At 45.4% G+C, this 20,599-nt stretch overlaps 1 long non-coding RNA gene across 2 annotated transcripts in view; it reads left to right on the forward strand.

Moving 5' to 3' along the window:
• Positions 1-20,599, forward strand: part of LOC107117286 — an 83,586-nt gene that overhangs the window by 32,468 nt on the left and 30,519 nt on the right. For both annotated transcript variants that reach the window (XR_001482731.1, XR_001482732.1), the window contains one exon: positions 14,466-14,527. This is a non-coding gene — a long non-coding RNA (uncharacterized LOC107117286). The remainder of the gene's footprint in view (positions 1-14,465; positions 14,528-20,599) is intronic.

The following is a 20,599-nucleotide window of genomic DNA, read 5'->3' on the forward strand; positions in this document are numbered from 1 at the left end:
CTTCCCCTCAAGGGGGGGCTTGCCCAGGCAAGCCAAGGGAAGGCATGGGGTGTGGTGTAATATGCTAATGAGTTTCTGCTGTTGGGTGTGGCCTGTTATGCTAATGAGTTCCTGCTAGGCTTTTTTTTACAAAAAGAGCTCTGCACATATATTTCCACTAAACCATTATATTATATGCAGAAGGTCCCAGGTTCAATCCCTGGTGTCTCCAGGTACAAGGATCTGACAGTCGGTGATGGGAAAGACCTCTGCCTGAGACCCTGGAGAGCCACTACCAGTCTGAGTAGGCAATACTGACTTTGATGGACCAAGGATCTGATTCAATATAAGGCAGGTTTGTGTGTGTGTGTGTGTGTGTACTTTTATGGGCATGAACTTTGGCCCCCAACCCCCCCCCCCCAATGCACCAGATTATTTTCTAAGTGCATTTACAGAAATTGTGAGGCAAAATTGGAACGGGATATTCAGTTTTTCAGGTTTTCATGATAAACAGAGATTCTGGTAGAATAATACTTAAGAACGTCTTGGCCTCCGTGCCCTGTTGTGGGCCGTCCAGAGGAACTGGTTGGCCGCTGTGTGAGACAGGATGCTGGACTCGATGGACCCTCACTGGTCCGATCCAGCAGGGCTCTTCTTCTGTTCTTAGGAAGGCCTCGACCTCTATGCCCTGTCATGGCCCTCCAGAGGAACCAGTTGGCCACTGTGTGAGACAGGATGCTGGACTAGATGGACTATTGGTCTGATCCAGCAGGGCTCTTCTTATATTCTTATGAGGACATTAAAAAAGCATTTAAAATAGAGTATATATAAAATACTGAAATAAGTCACTAAAAGCATATAAACATACAACCCAACCAGGGAGGAGGACCAATCACAATTACTAGGGGTACACCAAATTTTATTTTGTTATTTTATATTATTTTTGCTATACCTGGATTTTTTCTTATAGTTTCCTTAGTACAAGGTACCCAAGAGACAACCTCATTTCACGTCTTCACTTAAGGCAGAACTGCATCTTGTGATTATTGGGTAGGGGGCAGCTGGAGAGCCCGTTTGGTGTAGTGGTTAAGAGCGGTGGACTCTAATCTGGGAGAACCGGGTTTGATCCCCTACTCCTCCACATGAAGCCTGCTGGGTGACTTTGTGCCAGTCACAGTTCTCTCAGAGCTGTTCTCTAAAAAGCAGTTCTCTCTGAACTCTCTCAGCCCCACCTACTTCACAAGGAGTCTGTTTTGGGGAGAGGAAGGGAAGGCGACTGAAAGCCTCTTTGAGACTCCTTGAAGTAGAGAAAAGCAGGGTATAAAAACCTACTTGTCTAACTACATATGAAAATAAAAGGCAGGTGGTGCATATTCATACATGTCTAAATCCAACCTGCTTCACAGATAGGTTTCCCCCCCGACGCCCCCAACATCAGCAACGTGGTGACGCAGCTTCGGGGGCGGGGTTCCCCCCAGGGCCCAATTCCGCCGCGGTGGAAATTGGGCCTCCAAAGCGGGGGATTCCCCGCCCCCCCCCCCGGGCCCATTTGGCAACCCTATTCACAGAACAGTTGGAGGATATTAGTTCAGAATATTTTATACCCTATCCTAATCTCTTGGAACAAAATCCACTGTTAAATGGTGTATGCTACATTAAAATATATTTACATATATGTATACTGGATCACTGCCTTGTCGTGGCGAGGGGGCTTGCGCAGTTCAATGAAGCTGTGGGCTATGCCGTGAAGGGCCACCCAAGACGGACAGGCCACAGCAGAGAACTCAGACCAAGCGTGATCCACCTGGAGAAGGAAATGGCAACCCACTCCAGTATGTTTGCCAAGAAAACCCCATGGACAGTATCAAAAGGCTAAAAGATATGACGCCGGAAGATGAGCCCCTCAGGTCGGAAGGTGTCCAATATGCTACTGAGGAAGAGCAGAGGACAAGTACAAGTAACCCCAGAAAAAGTGAAGCGGCTGGGCCAAAGCCGAAAGGACGCTCAGTTGTGGATGTGTCTGATGGTGAAAGGAAAGTCCGATGCTGCAAAGAACAATACTGCATAGGAACCTGGAATGTAAGATCTATGAATCAAGGTAAGCTTGACGTGGTCAAAAATGAGATGGCAAGACTGAACATCGATATCCTAGGAATCAGTGAACTAAAGTGGACAGGAATGGGCGAATTTAACTCAGAAGACCATTATATCTACTACTGTGGCCAGGAATCTCGTAGAAAAAATGGTGTGGCCTTTATAGTCAACAAGAGAGTGCAAAAGGCAGTACTGGGATACAATCTCAAAAATGACAGAATGATTTCTGTCCGATTCCAAGGCAAACCATTCAACATCACAGTAATCCAAGTCTATGCCCCAACCACTGATGCAGAAGAGGCTGAAGTGGACCGATTCTATGAAGACCTACAACACCTCCTAGAACTAACACCAAAAAATGATGTCCTCATCATCATAGGGGACTGGAATGCTAAAGTAGGAAGTCAAAAGGTAACTGGAATAACAGACAAGTTTGGCCTTGGAAAGCAAAATGAAGCAGGGCAAAGGTTAACAGAGTTTTGTCAAGAGAACACACTGGTCATAGCGAACACCCTTTTCCAACAACCTAAGAGGCGACTCTACACATGGACATCACCAGATGGGCAACACCGAAATCAGATTGACTATATAATTTGCAGTCAAAGATGGAGAAGCTCTATTCAGTCAGTAAAAACAAGACCTGGAGCTGACTGTGGTTCAGATCATGAGCTACTCATTGCAAAATTCAGACTTAAACTGAAGAAAATTGGGAAAACCACGAGGCCATTCAGGTTTGACCTAGATCGCATCCCTGATGAATATACAGTAGAGGTGAAGAATAGATTCAAGGGTCTGGATTTGATAGATAGAGTGCCTGAAGAACTATGGACAGAGGTTCGTGACATCGTACAGGAGGCAGCAATCACCACCATACCAAAGAAAAAGAAATGCAAGAAAGCAAAATGGCTTTCTGATGAGGCTTTACAAATAGCAGAGGAAAGAAGGAAAGCGAAAGGCAAAGGCGAAAAGGAAAGATTTACCCAACTGAACGCAGATTTCCAGAGAACAGCAAGGAGAGATAAGGAGGCCTTCCTGAATGAACAGTGCAAAGTAATAGAAGAAAACAATAGAATGGGAAGGACTAGAGATCTCTTCAAGAAAATTGGAGAAATCAAGGGAGCGTTCCATGCAAAGCTGGCCATGATAAAGGACAAAAACGGTAGGGACCTAACAGAAGCAGAAGAGATTAGGAAAAGATGGCAAGAATACACAGAAGAACTATACAAGAAAGACCTCAATGTCCTTGACAAACACGACGGTATAATCACTGACCTTGAGCCAGACATCCTGGAATGTGAAGTTAAATGGGCCTTAGAAAGCATTACTAACAACAAAGCTAGTGGAGGTGATGGTATTCCAGCTGAGCTATTCAAAGTCTTAGAAGATGATGCTGTTAAAGTTCTGCACTCCATTTGCCAGCAAATTTGGAAAACGCAACAGTGGCCACAGGATTGGAAAAGATCAGTATACATTCCAATCCCAAAGAAGGGCAATGCCAAGGAATGTTCAAACTATCGCACAATTGCACTCATATCACACGCTAGCAAGGTCATGCTCAAGATCCTACAAGCTAGGCTTCAACAGTACGTGGATAGAGAACTACCAGAAGTACAAGCTGGGTTTCGAAGAGGTAGAGGAACGAGAGATCATATTGCCAACATTCGCTGGATTATGGAGAAAGCAAGAGAGTACCAGAAAAATATCTACTTCTGCTTCATTGACTATGCTAAAGCCTTTGACTGTGTGGATCACAACAAACTATGGCAGGTCCTTAAAGAGATGGGAGTACCAGACCACCTCACATGTCTCTTGAGAAACCTGTATAAGGGCCAAGAAGCGACAGTTAGAACCGGATACGGAACAACTGATTGGTTCAGCATAGGAAAAGGAGTACGACAAGGATGTATACTGTCACCTTGCTTATTTAATATATATGCAGAGTACATCATGCGAAATGCTGGCCTGGATGAATCACAAGCGGGAATTAAGATTGCTGGGGAAAAGATCAACAACCTCAGATATGCAGATGATACCACTCTAATGGCTGAAAGTGAAGTGGATCTAAAGAACCTCTTGCTCAGAGTAAAAGAGGAGAGCGCAAAAGTGGGCTTGAAGCTCAACATCAAAAAAACTAAGATCATGGCATCCGGCCCCATCACTCCTTGGCAAATAGAAGGGGAAGCTGTGGAAGTAGTGACAGACTTCACGTTCCTGGGATCCCAGATCACCGCAGACTGTGACTGCAGCCATGAAATTAAAAGACGCCTGCTCCTTGGGAGGAAAGCGATGGCGAACCTAAACAGCATGATAAAAAGTAGAGACATCACCCTGCCAACAAAAGTCCGCATGGTCAAAGCAATGGTATTCCCAGTAGTCATGTATGGCTGCGAGAGCTGGACTATAAGGAAGGCCGAGCGCCGAAGAATAGATTCTTTTGAACTATGGTGCTGGAGGAGACTCTTGAGAGTCCCTTGGACTGCAAGAAGAACAAATCAGTCAATCCTCAAAGAAATCAACCCTGACTGTTCCCTGGAAGGCCAGATAATGAAACTGAAGCTCAAATACTTTGGCCACCAAATGAGAAGGGAGCACTCACTGGAGAAGACCCTGATGCTTGGAAAGATTGAAGGTCAAAGAAGACGGGGACGGCAAAGGATGAGATGGTTAGACAGTGTCATCGATGCAACGAACATGAAGTTGAGCCAACTTCAGAGGACGGCAGAAGACCGGAAGGCCTGGAGAGAGCTCGTCCATGGGGTCGCGAAGAGTCGGACTCGACTGTGCGACTGAACAACAACATACTGGTAGGTCTAAGAACTTAATGGGTGTCCCCCAGTGCCTGCAATGCAACATGGGTTTTGCAGTGTTAGCATAGATATTATTAAGCAAGGGTAATCTAGCACGTTACATAGAATGGTTGAATATGAACAGGATTTTTTAAGAAAAAAATTAAATAAGAAGATGAAAGTAGTTTTTGGTAGGGCAAACAGAAGGTTCAAGATTGTGTTTGCGATTCTGAGAACCTATGTGTTTGAACAATATTACACTATCTGTAAATTTTGGCAGCCCAATGATGTCTGTATAGTAAAAATTACTCTGCATATATGCAGAGCAAACTTGTCTACCCGACCTCTAGGCAATCGATCTCATACTGTACGCATATGGAATCTGTAAAGCATGAAATAGTTTTTCCAGCGTGGATCCAGTGCTGATCTTAATAATGAGAATTTTTTTTTCAGTTGCAGCCCATTTTTTCTACTGTTAAATGGTTTCCCTCTTTCCGTCTTTCCCTTCCTTTCCTTTCCTTTCCTTTCCTTTCCAAAACAAAAATCACTTTGGTTGTGCCGTTCATGTCCTTTTGTATGGGAAGTTCAGTCTCGTATCTCAACTGTCCCGTGTCTGGATAATTGGCTCCCAGAAGCTAAATATGTAGCACAACTTTTAAACAGCAGTGCAAGACTGATTTCTTCAAAGGCCTCAAAACACGCTATGTCACTTAAGTAGCATCCCAAAGAAGAGATTAACAGGATTTTTCCAAATGGACGGAAAGTTAATTCCCAGTGTTTAGAAAAGCATGCAGCTATGGATGAGTCAGTTCCTGGGAAGTATATCTGCTAAACATATGCTGCTAATAAATGCAGTCAGCAATGTCCCTTCGTTATGAAGTATTTGCAAATCTGTTCCACGTTCCGTTTGCAGTAATAATGAATCCCACGTCTATGTATCTGACGTAAGTGCTTAGAAATGAAAACATTTACTGGTCAGGCCAATCTGATATGAAATTATTTTTCATTATTATGGAGCAGAGGTCCATCAGTGGCTATTAGCCACAAGGTATAGATAGGGGCTCTGGGGCAAGTGATGCTCTGTCTTCTTGATGCTTGGGGGGGCCAACAGTGGGAGGGCTTCTAATGTCCTGGCCCCATTGGTGGACCTCCTGATGGCACCTGGTATTTTTGGCCACTGTGTGACACAGAGTGTTGGACTGGATGGGCCTTTGGCTTGATCCAACATTGGCGTCTCTTATGTTCTTATGTTCTCTTATATTCTTATGTTCTTATTTGGGTGAAGGAGCAGGAAATTGGTCTGACTCTTAGTATTGCCTCCAAAGGGGATCTTTGCTGCAATTTTCATGCACCGTATGTATGCTAGGAAAAACTGAAGGTGGCAGGCGAAGAGGAAGACCCAATACGAACTGGATGGACTCCATCAAGGAAGCCACAAAGGGCCTCCATTTGCAAGACCTGAGCAAGACTGTTAAGGACAGGGCGTTTGGAGGTTGTTAATTCACAGGGTCGCCAGAGGTCAGAAGCAACTTGATGACACATGACACAGCCAGTGTTCCCTCTAAGCCGAGTCAGTGTGAGGTAGCTCACCGTTTTTTAGCCTCCGGCCCATACCTTTTTGTCTTCGCTCGGGAAGGATGGCTCCAGAGCCAACTAATTTGTGCAGTAGCCAAATGGCTCGCTCACAACTGTCATGCCAGGAGCTCCCAAGGTCGAATGTTTGCTCACAAGACTCCACAGCTTAGAGGGAACACTGAACGCAGCACCCGCACGTGTATGGCTGTTCCGTGTTTGGGACTGTTGGAATTGGGAGACTTTGGCACTGTCTCCTGACTCAGACTTGAGAGATGGTACCAACGAGTTTAGACAGAAGAAGAGAAGAGATGAGATTGGATTTATACCCCGCCCTTCACTCGGAGTCTCAGAGCAGCTGACAAACTTTCCCTTCCTCTCCCCACAACAGACACCCTGTGAGGTAGGTGGGGCTGAGAGAGCTCTGAGAGAGCTCTGAGAGAACTGCCCTTTCAAGGACAGTTCTTGTCAGAACTGTGGCTTGCTACCATCTATAAAAGAACTTAAAAATAAAATTCTGGACATTGCTGAAATGGACAAACTGAGTTTAGAACTGAAAAACAAACCAGAGAATGTATTCTGGAAAAGATGGAATGTTATATATGACTGGCTAAAACATAAAAGGAAAATTTAATAAGCTAGCAAATCTATTTGTAAATCGAAAGACTTTTTGAGGATGTATAAATGATTTTCTTATTTATAATACTCAATGTAAATAACGATAAGGTGAAAATGGAAAATACATTTTTCAAAAAAAAGAAAAAAAGAACTGTGGCTTGCCCAAGGTAATCCAGCCAGGTGCAAGTGGAGGAGTGGGGAATCAAACCCGGTTCTCCCAGATCAGAGTCCGCACACTTAACCACTACACCAGACTGGCTAGAGAGGATGCAATCACGCACACGAAATAATCCACTTTCAGTGCACTTTCCAACTGGATTTTGCTGTGTGAGCTGGCAAAATCCAGTGGGAAAGTGCACTGAAGGTGGATTATTTCGTGTGTGCGATCGCAGCCATAGAGCATCCTTTCCTTCCTGATGTCTGATCCTTTCCTTTGAAGTAGAATGCTACTCCCAGGAGCAATTTCCTCTGTTTTTGCTCTCCCACTTTCTTCTCTCATGCATGCACACAAACAGGGTGCATGATCTCCATCTTGCACCATGCAGGCGGGACATGTGTCCAGCGTCTAGCACCATCTAGTTAGTTAGAATAGGTAATCCATCCCTATCTCTTACCTGCACTCTCCAGGATATATTTCCTTTAATGAAAGTGGCTTGTTAGTTTTAGAACTGATTACTGACTCTGTGTAACTGTGTACCGTAGAACATAGAATCATAAAGTTGGAAGGGGCTGTGCAGACCATCTAGTCCAACCCCCTGCCCAAGGCAGGACCTGCTGCCCCATCTAGTCTCAGCTCTGCTGCTTTTCTCATGGTTCCCTGGCCATAACAAGTCCAGAGAATCCAACAGGAATATGCTGCTGCTTCTGAAAAGGATGGTAGACCCTTTTACGCTCGAGTAGCAATTGTCAGATGCAGCCAACCCATACAGTCCTAAGCTCTCTTCTATGGCCATTGAAGGCTTGGAAGGGTATAGCTGTGTTACATTGTGTGTATTGTTCGCGGTTCTGGAGGCCTCACTTCCAAAAGGATGTGGACAGAACGGAGTGGGTGTAGAGGAGAGCGATGAGAATGATTAGGGGCCTGGAGACCAAGCCCTGTGAGGAAAGGCTGAGGGACTCGGGAAGGTTCAGTCTGGACAAGAGGAGGTTGGGGGGGGACAGGATGGCTCTCTTGAAGTATTTGAAGGGCTGTCCCTTCAAAAAGGATGTGAACAGAATGGAGTGGGTGCAGAGGAGAGCGATGAGGATGATCGGGGGCCAGGAGACCAAGCCCTGTGAGGGAAGGCTGAGGGACTTGGGAATGTTCAGTCTGGAGAAGAGGAGGTTGCGTGGGGACAGGATGGCTCTCTTGAAGTATCGGAAGGGCTGTCACTGAGAGGAGGGCAGGGAGCTGTTCCTGTGGGCAGCAGAGGAGAGGACTCGCAATCATGGGCAGGAAAGTACCGGCTGGATCTGAGGGAAAACGTTTTTACAGTAAGAGTTGTGCAGCAGTGGAATCAGCTTCCTTGGGAGGTGGTGAGCTCCCACTCACTGGCAGTCTTCAAGCAGCGGCTGGACAAACCCTTGTAGGGATACTCCAGGCTGATCCTGCATTGAGCAGGAGGTTGGAGTAGATGACCTGTAGGGCCCCTTCCAACTCTGGGATTCGGTGATTCTATGACAGCCACCTGGGCAGTTGCAGGTCATTATCAAGTGGCAGTCCAAGAGTGGGGATGCTGTCTCTGGTAGAAAAGGTTTGTGATACATCCAGCAGGGTTGCATACAACTCAGATGGAGAACTTCCTTCTCTCCTGCCTATAAGTGCAAGGGGAGTGGATAATGATTCATCAGGGGTAAATCAAGGACATATACATGGTGTCAGGTGGACAGTTTCAGATGGGCTGTTGAAGTGGGGTTGCCAGGCAGGGGTGGGGGGTAGGGTTGGCAGCTCCAGGTTGGGAAACTCCTGGAGATTTGGGGGTGGAGCCTGGGGAGGACAGTGGGGTACAATGTCAGAAATTCCACCCACCAAAGCAGCCATTTTCTCCAGGGGAACCGATCTCTGTAGTCTGGAGATGAGCTGTAATTCCAGGGGGTCCCAAGATCCCACCTGGAGGCTGGCATCCCTGTGTTAAAGCCAGAACCCCTGGGCATCTCTATAGTAAGGATTACAAGAAGAGAAGAGATTAGATTTATACCCCACCCTTCACTACCCAAAGGTGTCTCAGAGCGGCTTACAAACTCCTTCCCCTTCCCACAACAGACACCCTGTGAGGTAGGTGGGACTGAGAGAGCTATGGCAGAAACGACTCTTTTTCAAGAACAGCTCTTATCAGAACTGTGGATTGCCCAAGGTCATCCAGCTAGGTGCAAGTGGAGGAGTGGGGAATCAACCCGGGTTCTCCCAGATTAGAGCCCGTGCACTTCACCACAACACCAAACTGGCTCTCTTACAGTTACAAACTGTTTTATTTGTAACTGGATTACAGTTACAAACACTAAGCAAAGAGGAACACACAGGCTGAGTTCAGACTGGCAGTTTGCCCCGATATATGCGCGTTTCGGAAACGTTCCACAACCGTATTAAATGGGCCATTCACACAGGCACATCTGTCAGGCGTTCCCCCCCCCATACCGAACCCGTCTTGTAACGCTTCGTTCCCGAGTTTAAAAGATACCTGGTGAAAGTGGTAGCAAACCCTGGAAAGCGCGATTGTCCCACGTCCATCCTGCACCAACAAAGTGTGAACACCAAAAGCCGCATTTTTCTTATGCACTCATGCGCATAAGCGCATATCACCAGATTACAAAAAAAGAAAGCTGCGCCGTACAGCCACGCCTCCAGGCCAACAGTGTGAACGCTCCCTTGCGCCTCCTCCCGGGATGCTCTCGCATCAGTCGCTGCAGTATGAACGGGAAAAGTGTTCCAGGTCTTTTTTTGCCATGACTCCCTCCCGCTTCAAATTGCCAGTCTGAACTCAGCCATAGTGTAGGTATACAAGGGAATAGTGATCTGTGTGAAAAAGACACTAGCACTGGTTCAATAAAGACCAAAGCATTGATACAAATACAATCATATAAGCACAATCAAGTCCAATCTTAAAGTAGAGACGTTTCCTCTTGAGATGAAGACGTATGAAGAATGATAAATGAAGGATCCGGATATCGCTTATACGATTGTATTTGTATCAATGCTTTGGACTTTATTGAACCAGTGTTAGTGTCTTCTTCACACAGATCACTATTCCCCAGGATTACAGTTATAGCCATAAACATTTCTGAAATTGTTAAAGCCATTGGGGAGGCGAATTTTTTTTCCCCAGGGGAAAAATAGAAATTTTGTGTGGGGGGGGGGGGAGTTGAAATATATGTAACATTTAGTATTCTAGAAAACCTATATCTGTTTTACTGATTTACCAACATAAAATGCATCATTTATAACTTAGTAGAACATAAATTGTATTAATGACATATGTAGAGAGTTTAAAAGAATAAATGCCTAAGTTTTCTAAATGGAAAATAGTAAATACACCAATACTAAAGAAGAACGAGTGAGCGACAAGCTGTTATACCCTCTGCTATCTTAGCACATTTCATTCATTCTGAAAGGGGGAAAATTCATATATTTTTTTTAGTGTTCCCTCAGATGTTCTGATTTTTTCCATCAGAAAAAATTGAAAAAGGTTCTCAGACTTTTTCATGCTATCCATTTGAGTTAAAACCTCTTCTTGAAAAGCATGCCACTCATTTCTGGGGGGGGGGGGACTATTTCAGCTTGGTGTAGTGATTAAGAGTGGCAGACTCTAATCTGGAGAACCGGGTTTGACTCCCCACTCTTCCTACACGTGAAGCCTGCTGGGTGACCTCAGGCCAGTCACGGTTCTCTCAGGACTCTCTCAGCCCTACCTGCCTCACAAGGTGCCTGTTGTGGGGGGAGGAAGGGAAGGTGATTGTCAGCCACTTTGATACACATGAGGCCTACTGGGTGACCCTGGGCCAGTCACAGTTCTCTCAGGACTCTCTCAGCCCTACCTGCCTCACAAGGTGCCTGTTGTGGAGAGCGGAAGGGAAGGCGATTGTCAGTCTCTTTGAGACACTTGAGGCCTGCTGGGTGATCTGGGGCCAGTCACGGTTCTCTCAGGACTCTCTCAGCCCCACTTGCCTCACAAGGTGCCTGTAGTGGGGAGAGGAAGGGAAGGCGATTGTCAGCCACTTTGAGAATCCTTAAGGAAAAGCGGGATATAAAAACCAAATTTTCTTCTTCATAAGAGTTTCTTCAGTGTTCTCCAAATTTTTACCATTGGATTAAAAAAACTACTCAGGAAAAAGAGGGGGGAAAGTCCCCCAGAAGTGGGTTTTGTTTTGTTTTTTTGCAAAAAGAGGTGCCGGAACTCTCAAGAGGGAAATGAAGTTTTCAACCTGTATACTGAAAACTCATGAACTTTTAAACATTTTTACCATAACTTTATTGACGAGGTCCCCCCCCCCCCTTATTTTTCCTGGGTTTTCACAGCTCTAGTTATGGCTCTCTTCTCCACACTGGCCTAAGCAGATACGTGTATGTCTGGTTCTTTGAGTAAAGTTACAGACTGTTTAAGTTAGTGGCCCTCAATACCCGCGAAGTGTTTTTATGAAGTAGGCAGGTCCAGGTGGGACTTTTGTCCAGCAGGGTTTCTGATTGGCCATTGGAGAGCTGATTGACTGTTCAGATTCAGCAAAAGGGTCTGCCCTGCATTACTGTGAGTGTATGCAAGGAAATATTTTTAAACCATGTCTTCATTTTGAAAGGCATTCTGTTAAACATAACTTCTGCCTTGAATGTTGAAGATTTACTTTTATACTTATGCATGCCCTCACTTCCTGACACTTTATGGTTGAACACACACACACACACCCCGGTGTCAGAATTCCAAGAGCGCCCACAGACTCAAAATGGTTAGGGACTCCTAGCTGAAGCCCATTTAACCGGTGTTTCTCATCACTGCAAGAAACCCGTGTTTTCATAAATGTTGAGAAACAGCTGTGCTTTTCTTGAACTAAAAAACCCCCCCCCCCCCCCAATTTCTTATAATGAACTTACGGTAGGACTACAGTCAGCTGATCTTACGGCCCTTTGGCCAGCTGGGGTATTACATTCCTCAGAGAAGTTTAATCTTAGACCTTGTGTAAACTATTAAGCTGATGAATTACAGTTATGCACTTCTGAAGTGGTACCCAGGTTTTCACAAATGTTGCAGATCACAGCTAGAGAGCCAGTTTGGTGTATTTTATTTTATTTGCTTTCAATTTGTATCCCGCCTTAACGGTATGAACTGGCTCAAGGCGGCTAACACAGTTAAAGTACAATAAAACCAATAAATACACTAAAATTACAATAAGAACAGTGTAGTGGTTAGGAGCGCAGGATCTAATCTGGGAGAACTGGGTTTGACTCCTCCACATGCCGCCATGTGGGTGACCTTGGGTCAGTCACAAGTTCTCAAAGAGCTGTTCTCTCTGGAGCAGTCCCCGAGAGAGCTCTCTCAGCCCCACCTACCTCAAAGGGTGTCTGTTGTGGGGAAGGGAAGGGAAAGGAGATTGTAAGTCGCTCTGAGACTCCTTCGGGTAGTGAAGGGCAGTGTATACAATCTCTTCCTCTTCTTCTTCTTCTTCTTCTTTTTCTGCTGCCGCTGCTGCTGCTTTTAAATATGAGCTACTGTCTCATATGTGCTGAATTCTGACAGAATGGGACTGAGGGGAGCTGCTGGGGCCCAGTGCTTCCAGTAGGGTCCACTGCCACTGCTCTCACCTGAGGAGGAGATTGGATTTATATCCTGCCCTTCACTCAGAGTCTCAGAGCGGGGCTGAGAGAGCTTCTTCGGGAACTGCCCTTGAGAAAACAGCTCTGAGAGAACTTGTGACTGACCCAAGATCACAGCAGCAGCTGCATGTGGAGAAGTGGGGAATCAAACCCGGTTCTCCCAGATTAGAGTCCGTAGTCCTAACCACTACACCAAACGGGCAATTCAGCTGGGGTAGCCATGTTGGTCTGAAGAGGCAGAACAAGGTTTAAGTCCAGTGGCACCTTTAAGACCAACTAAGTTTTATTCTGGGTATAAACTTTCTTAGTGTAGTTACAGAGGAATCTGTATCTGAGGAAGTGTGCTTGCACATGAAAGCTTCTACCAGGAATAAAACTCCGTTGGTCTTAAAGGCGCCACTGGACTCAAACTTTGTTCAGCGTAAATACCAAATATGTATATATCCTGTTCTTCTTTGTAATTGCTTGAGGGCTATCATAACTATTGGAATATTTGGTTTTGGCATGGCAGAGTTTGCCCAGTCGTAAGAGTGTGATACTGAGTGTGGTAAATAAATCCCCCAAGAAGTATATTGCAGTAATTCAAGAAAAATCCTGTTCACATGCAGGTTGCAATCTAAAGGAGAGAGAGACGTCTAATCTCAAGAGTAAAGGGAAAGGTTTCCCTTTCTCGAAAGCCAGTCGAATCTGACTCTAGGGTGTGGTGCTCATCTCCGTTTCCAAGCCGAAGAGCCAGCGCTATCTGAAGATATTTCCGGGGTCATGTGGCTAGCATGACTAAACGCCGAGGTATACGGAACGCTGTTTCCTTCCCACTGAAGCAGTACCTATTTATCCACTTGCAATTTCTTGCTTTCGAACTGCTAGGTTGGCAGGAGCTGGGACCAGAGTTGGGAGCTCACTCCGTCATATGGCACTCGGGTCTCGAACTGCTGAACTATCCACCTTCCAGCCTGCAGTTCAGCATCTTAACCACTTGAGCCACCGCAGCTCCCTAATCTCAAGAGTACTTCCCCTATAATAAATGGCCAGCTAATCCAGCATCACATGTATGGGAGTATGAGGGCACTGTATCTACAGGAGGGACCTGCAGAGACATGTGTCTTCATGGAAGGCCATGTAAAGAGAGTGAGAGGACAATGGGAGAGAGGAGGAGTCAGAGGGCAGCTCCCAGGTTAATACAAAGAGAAGCGTCACATTCAAGGAGATAACACCTATAAAGACTTAGAGTGATGTAACGCCCCCCAATATCCAGGCATGCAGAGTCACTTATTCCAACAATCACTTGATAAAAGTACACTTTCTATTAACCCCTGTCTGAAAGATCGTATCCAAATGCTTTCGATACTGCAAAATTTGACACTCAAACGCACAGCCCGATCTTACAGATATGTATTTAAATCCCATGTAATTCAATGTTACTCTCAAGTCACCAGGGTTAACATCGCCACTTGGAGCTGGTTCGTTTATGCTGTTTTGAGAATGCAGAATTAATTAACTTTTGAAAAGATAGAACACTGCTATAGAGGTTAATTGGTTTTTCCTTAAAGTCTTGTGACGTTACTGGCTGAAACTTCATGTCATTTGCAAAATCGACGTGCTTTTTTAACTGTACTTAATGTGCTTTCCCCCCCTAGATTAAATTGCACGCACATTGGGTGATTTCTCATCATGAACCGCGCTTTTAGCAGGAAGAAAGGTAAGCGCAGTTTGACTTGCTTTGTACGGGAACGGCAAAAAGGGGGAAGGAGAAGCAAGGAAGCGAAGAAAGAGGCAAACCTGAAGGTGTTGCCGGGTGGAAAATTGATTCATAAAAGGATGCCACCCGCCAGGTGTTTCAAGGGTGGGTTCAAGGGGACCGAGAAATGTTCTGCATGGAGGATCTCTGAGAAAGCACCCTTTTGAAATGAGAGAACCCCTGACTGTTCTCTCAAAAGAAGATTTTTTTGTTGAAAGGCATCTGGCGGTGGGCTTTTATTAATAAACTCTCCCATCTGGCATCAATTTGAGGTTTGCCTCTTCTTATCCTTTCCCTTGTCTGTTATGTTGGAAAAGCAGGCATCTTTTATGAATAAAAGTCCTTATACTGCTATAGTGCTACAGACAGATTGCTTCAAATCTGGGGAAAGGATTGCTTTTAAGATGAGTTCTGCGTTACCTAGAGGCTTCAGCTTAGAGCGGAATTCTGAGTGTCTGTGTTGAACCTCAGACTCTGCTTCCTTTGTTTATAACAACCAGGCGGCTTCCAGAAAGAGTAGCCAGGATTTTGTGGTTTGTGGGGCAATTTTTTTCCCTGGTGGGGCCAAAGTTCTCAGTGCAGAAAGAAATGCCATTTAGCCAATAGAAAGCTGTTACCAGGAGAGATCTCTAAATTGCAAGCTGTCAACCAGTTTAGATGACAGTTCTCAGCCGCTGCAAGTTAATCGCTTCTGCCAGTCGAAGCAACAATTCCGAGAACAAGCCGTCAGGTGGGGGTGATGACTTCTATAGTCAAGAAACCGAACACATAGGCAGAAAAACTCGCTTAGAGGAGACCAGTTTCTTGACACAGAGTTAGAAGGGATCCTAGAGGTCACCTACTCCAACCCCCTTGCTCAGTGCAGGGATTAGTCAACTACAGCACCCCTTTCTGCTTAAAGGAGTGTACGCCTTTTAACAGGAAGTGGCGGCGGCTACAAGCATGGACGGCTTCAAAAGGGAATTAGATAAGCATATGGAGCAGAGGTCCATCAGTGGCTATTAGCCACAAGGTATAGATAGGGACTCTGGGGCAAGTGATGCTCTGTCTTCTTGGTGCTTGGGGGGTCAACAGTGGGAGGGCTTCTAATGTCCTGGCCCCACTGCTGGACCTCCTGATGGCACCTGGTCTTTTTGGCCGCTGTGTGACTCAAGAGTGTTGGACTGGATGGGCCTTTGGCCTGATCCAACATTGGCATCTCTTATGTTCTTAAGTGTTTTAAAATGGTTGAAAACAGCATTTACAGGAGAAATTCTTGTGGGGCTGTGCCTTTAAGAAAGGTGGCAGAGCCCCCCAAAGCCCCACCTAGCTATGGGCCCGGAGTGGAGTCTCCCTTTTATTACTGATGTTCATTCTGTCTGTCGTTCCCTTTGAAGTACGGTGAAGTACAGTGGTGCATGCTGCATTCTAATTCCATGCATTGAAATTAAGCGTGTGTTGAATTTTGCATTCTGTAGATGCCTAAATTCATGTTCCCCCCCCCAAAAAAAAGCTAAGCTAAGCAATATATTTAGATTTCAATATTTATCATGGTCCAGAGATCAGTCAACAACAATTTAACAGCATGGTTTACATGCAAATGTAAGATTCATATACAGAGATTAAAATCCATAGCTTTATTGTGCTGTAATTAATTATACATAAAAAGTTATTGAAAAGAAGAAGAGATTGGATTTATACCCCGCCCTTCACTACCCAAAGGAGTCTCAGAGTGGCTGACAAACTCCTTTCCCTTCCCCTCCCCACAACAGACACCCGGTGAGGTAGGTGGGGCTGAGAGAGCTCTGACAGAAACGGCTCTTTTGCAAGAACAGCTCTTATCAGAACTATGGCTTGCCCAAGGTCATCCACCCAGCACGTGGAGGAGTGGGGGATCAAACCCAGTTCTCCCAGATTAGAGTCCACGCACTTAACCACTACACCAAACTGGCTCAGCACTTAACCACTACACCAAAAAGTTTGGAATACTTGTTTTCTTATGGACAAAGTCTTAGCACAAAATTTGGCCACTTCAGAGATGGTCTCATTGGAGCGGTCTGCAAGGAGGAGACACGTATGGAATTTATCTGATCTTCCTGGAAACTTATAGAGTAGGGGTGAGATATGTGGAGCGGATGTCCTGATGCGTCCGTTCATATGATTCAGCGAATTGAGCAAGTCATCAATTCTGATCTGTTTAGAAGACTTTGATTGCACCTGGGTGTCCGGGCTCAACTGCAGCATTTTTTTGGGAGGGGGGGGTCTTATGCCAGCCACATGACCACGGAAACTTCTTCGGAGAGCGCTGGCTCTTCGGCTTTGAAACGGAGATGAGCACCGCAACCCTAGAGTCGGATTCGACTGGCTTTCGAGCAAGGGGACCTTTACCTTTACATAATAGTCAAGTCGCTGGTAAACGAATAAGCACCTTAAAAGTAAACTATCAGGCTTCGAGGAAGCAAATCCTCATTAAAATAGCCTCTGTCCTCCAGATGACAGTGACCCTGAATTTTAAACTAAGAGAAATGAAATAAAACAGGAAAACGGGAGTGGCAACTACAGCCGCTGCTCGTCAGACACCATCTTGGTCTCAGAGAAGGCAATTCGTTGGTGGCACACCTGCCTAGCATGGGGGGGGGGGGCTGGTGAGAAAACTCTGTTCATAGAATCATAGAATCATAGAATGTTAGAGTTGGAAGGGACCTTGCAGGTCATCTAGTCCAACCCCCTGCACTCTGTGGGAGCTTAGTCGAAAGATAGCCCTACAACATACCCAAAAGATGGTCGTCCAGCCTCTGCTTGAAAACGTCCAGCAAAGGAGCATCCCCCCCCTCCCAAGACAGTCTGTTCCACTGCTCAACCACTCTGACAGTTAGGAAGTTCCTCCTAATATTTAGCCAGTATCGACTCCCTTGTGATTTCCACCCATTAGATCTAGTCTTGCAATCCAGAGCCAGAGAGAATAGATCTGCTCCATCTTCTACATGACAGCCCTTCAGATACTTGAAGACTGCAATCGTGTCCCCTCTAAGCCTTCTCTTTCCCAGGCGAAACAGACCCAACTCTTTCAGCCTTTCCTTGTAAGACTTGGATTCCAGCCCTCTCACCATCCTGGTTGCCCTCTTCTGGACATGCCCGTTTATATGATTGCTCATAGACCTCGCTGTGTTTGAAATTGTAGTGTTTTGCTTCCTTTAAAAAAAAAAAAACCATTAAATGAGGACCAAAGCCTTTTGGAAACGCCATCTTTTTTTAGATGTGTATCTCTGCGTAGTGGTGACATTCAGGGCACAGTCCTTATGTTCTCCATATGGCAAAGAGATCTGCTCCAGTCACGGAAATGACACTCCCGACTTCGTGATTTCGCTGTGCAGAGTCAGGTTTGGCCAAAGTACAACTGCCTTTTTTTTTTTTTTTTTAGCATTGAGGTTTTTTTGAGATATTAAAGCCCTCATTTGACTCTATCACTTTGGGATGGCGCACACATTGCACTCTGACCCTAATGGTAATTGGAGTTCTGAAACCAGCCCCTTCCTTGTTAACGCTGAACACCGTTAGCACTGGGGATATGCTTTCGTGTGCTCACATTTCAAAGCTTATGCCCAGAATGAAAGTTTGTTGGTCTTAAAGGTGCCATTGGACGCAAACTTTGTTCTCCTGCTCTAGACCAATGTAGACAAGACAAATCACTGCAGACTGTGCATTACCAAATTTCTATTAATGCAAATTGTAACATATTCAACCATGTACTCATATATGTTTTACAGACAACAAAAGTCAAACTTCAGATGGTGAAGATGGATGGAATTGGACGAACCCCCCCGGAGTTGAGACTCGTTTCGAGGTGTCTTTTTCATACATACAACCTCATATAGCTGTGCATCCACATGGTCATAAATCTTCCAAATTGGACTTTCCTTGATTCCTGTACGTTTTGATGTCATTCACAAATATTCTTAACAACAATGTTCAAAACGGGCTGATCAACCCGTTTTGAACATTGTTGTTAAGAATTTTTTGTGAATGACATCAAAACGTATAGGAATCAAGGAAAGACGCCTCGAAACGAGTCTCAACTCCCGGGGAGTTCGTCCAATTCCGTCCATCTTCATCATCTGAAGTTTGACTTTTGTTGTCTGTAAAACATATATGAGTACATGGTTGAATATGTTACAATTTGCATTAATAGAAAGTTGGTAATGCACAGTTTGCAGTGATTTGTCTTGTCTACATTGGTATTATACTGCAATCCCCCCTTATCTGTCTTACTCCTGCTCTAGACCAACATGGCTACCCACCTGAAATCGTTAACGCTGAACATGTTTAAATTTGGTGCAGATATAACAATTGGAAGACGAGGAGTTTGCACAGAATCATAGAATCACAGGGTTAGAAGGGGCCCTGCAGGCCATCTGGTTCAACCCCTTGCTCAATGCAGGATCAGCCTAAAGCACCCCTGACAAGGATTTGTCCAGCTGCTGCCTAAAGACTTTTACTGTAGTAACTCTGTAGAAAATTCTCTTTGGCCCCGGTCACACGGAAGGTTTTGGCCCGGGAGAGGGACGGATCGGGGGCGCAGCAAACGGGCGCGATCTCACCGCAACATCTGGGAAGCGGCGCACACCCGTCCCTGATCCGTCCCTAAAGCCGGAAAACCCGCTGCAAAAAAGAACCACCTAAAGAGGAGGACTTACCTGGAACGCCACATCAAGCGCGGCCTTGGGATCGCCGGCGCGCCCGTTGTCCGGAGCAATCCAGGCTCCCGGCCGAACTGCGCATGCGCACACATGCGCAGTTTGGCTGCCGCGCTCTTTCTTTAGTGGCTTCCCCCCCCCCGGCATCTGATCGTGCCAGGGAGGCGCTGCGCGGTGGCTTAGGGGATCTATGTGATCCCACTGCCACGTGTCTCTTTTGGTGCGGCTTTCAAAAGCTGCACTTTGCTCGTGCTCCCCCCCCCCCCCTCTGTGGCGGGGGCCTTCTTTTCGAAGGAAGAAAATACACATTCAATTATAAATGTAGCTTTAAAAATTCGTAGTGAACCATTATACTCAAAACTGTCACTTACATTTCTGCTTATCAACTCTTGAAGGAAACATCCCGTGTTGACTCTCTAATAACAGAACCCCAAGGTCTTCACAACGTATTAGCTGGTTTCTAGAAGCCAAACATAAAGTCTCCACTGCTCATTGCTACCAGCCACAGTCTGCCTATGCAAATGGCATTTAAAGTGCTCGTTTCCCCCCTGTTTATAAAAGGTAAAAGGTAAAGGTTCCCTTGCTCAAAAGCCAGTCGAATCCGACTCTAGGGTTGCGGTGCTCATCTCCGTTTCCAAGCCGAAGAGTCAGTGCTGTCCGAAGACGTTTCCGTGGTCATGTGGCCAGCATGACTAAACACCAAGGCGCATGGAACGCTAAAATGCCATCTGTATTATCACCTTCACATATTAGACCCACAGGCTATATAAACATCAAAAACTTTTTTATCCTAAAAGTAAATACTCAGTGTCCACCCTTAGCAGCCATGGCTGGTCATTATAAAGATGTTTAAAGTGACAGGGTATGATTTTCAAAAACCACTGTGTGGGAACAATACCAGACATGAGGAGATTTACATTCTGTGCCAAAGTTCTAACTTACAACTAGCACAATACAGTTATGATTACAGAACACAACTAAGATCAAGTTCCAAGTTTAGCCCATGAGGTAGCAGTGAATTCAAACGGTATTTCCATCTTGCCTCTTCTTGCAGCAACACCTTCCTTGTGTTAACAGTGGTATTAGCAACAAATAGAACCGAATAACGAAAATCATCACAAGCATGATTGTTTTGAACAAAATGCTCAGTTAAAGCAGCAGCACCATTATTATTATTACTAATGCGGGAAATGTGTTCAAGCACCCAAACTTTGATAGGACGCTCGGTTTTCCCCACATACACCCGTGGACATAGACATAAAATTACGTAAATTAAATTGGAAGTTGAGCATGTCGAAAATACAGATAGTCTAATAGGTTTATGTCCTGGAATCATGCTCCCATTAATGGTTAGTGGCTC

This window comes from Gekko japonicus, unplaced genomic scaffold (genome assembly GCF_001447785.1).
Source record: "Gekko japonicus isolate JY-2015 unplaced genomic scaffold, Gekko_japonicus_V1.1 scaffold430, whole genome shotgun sequence".
Classification (NCBI taxonomy): Eukaryota; Metazoa; Chordata; class Lepidosauria; order Squamata; family Gekkonidae; genus Gekko; species Gekko japonicus.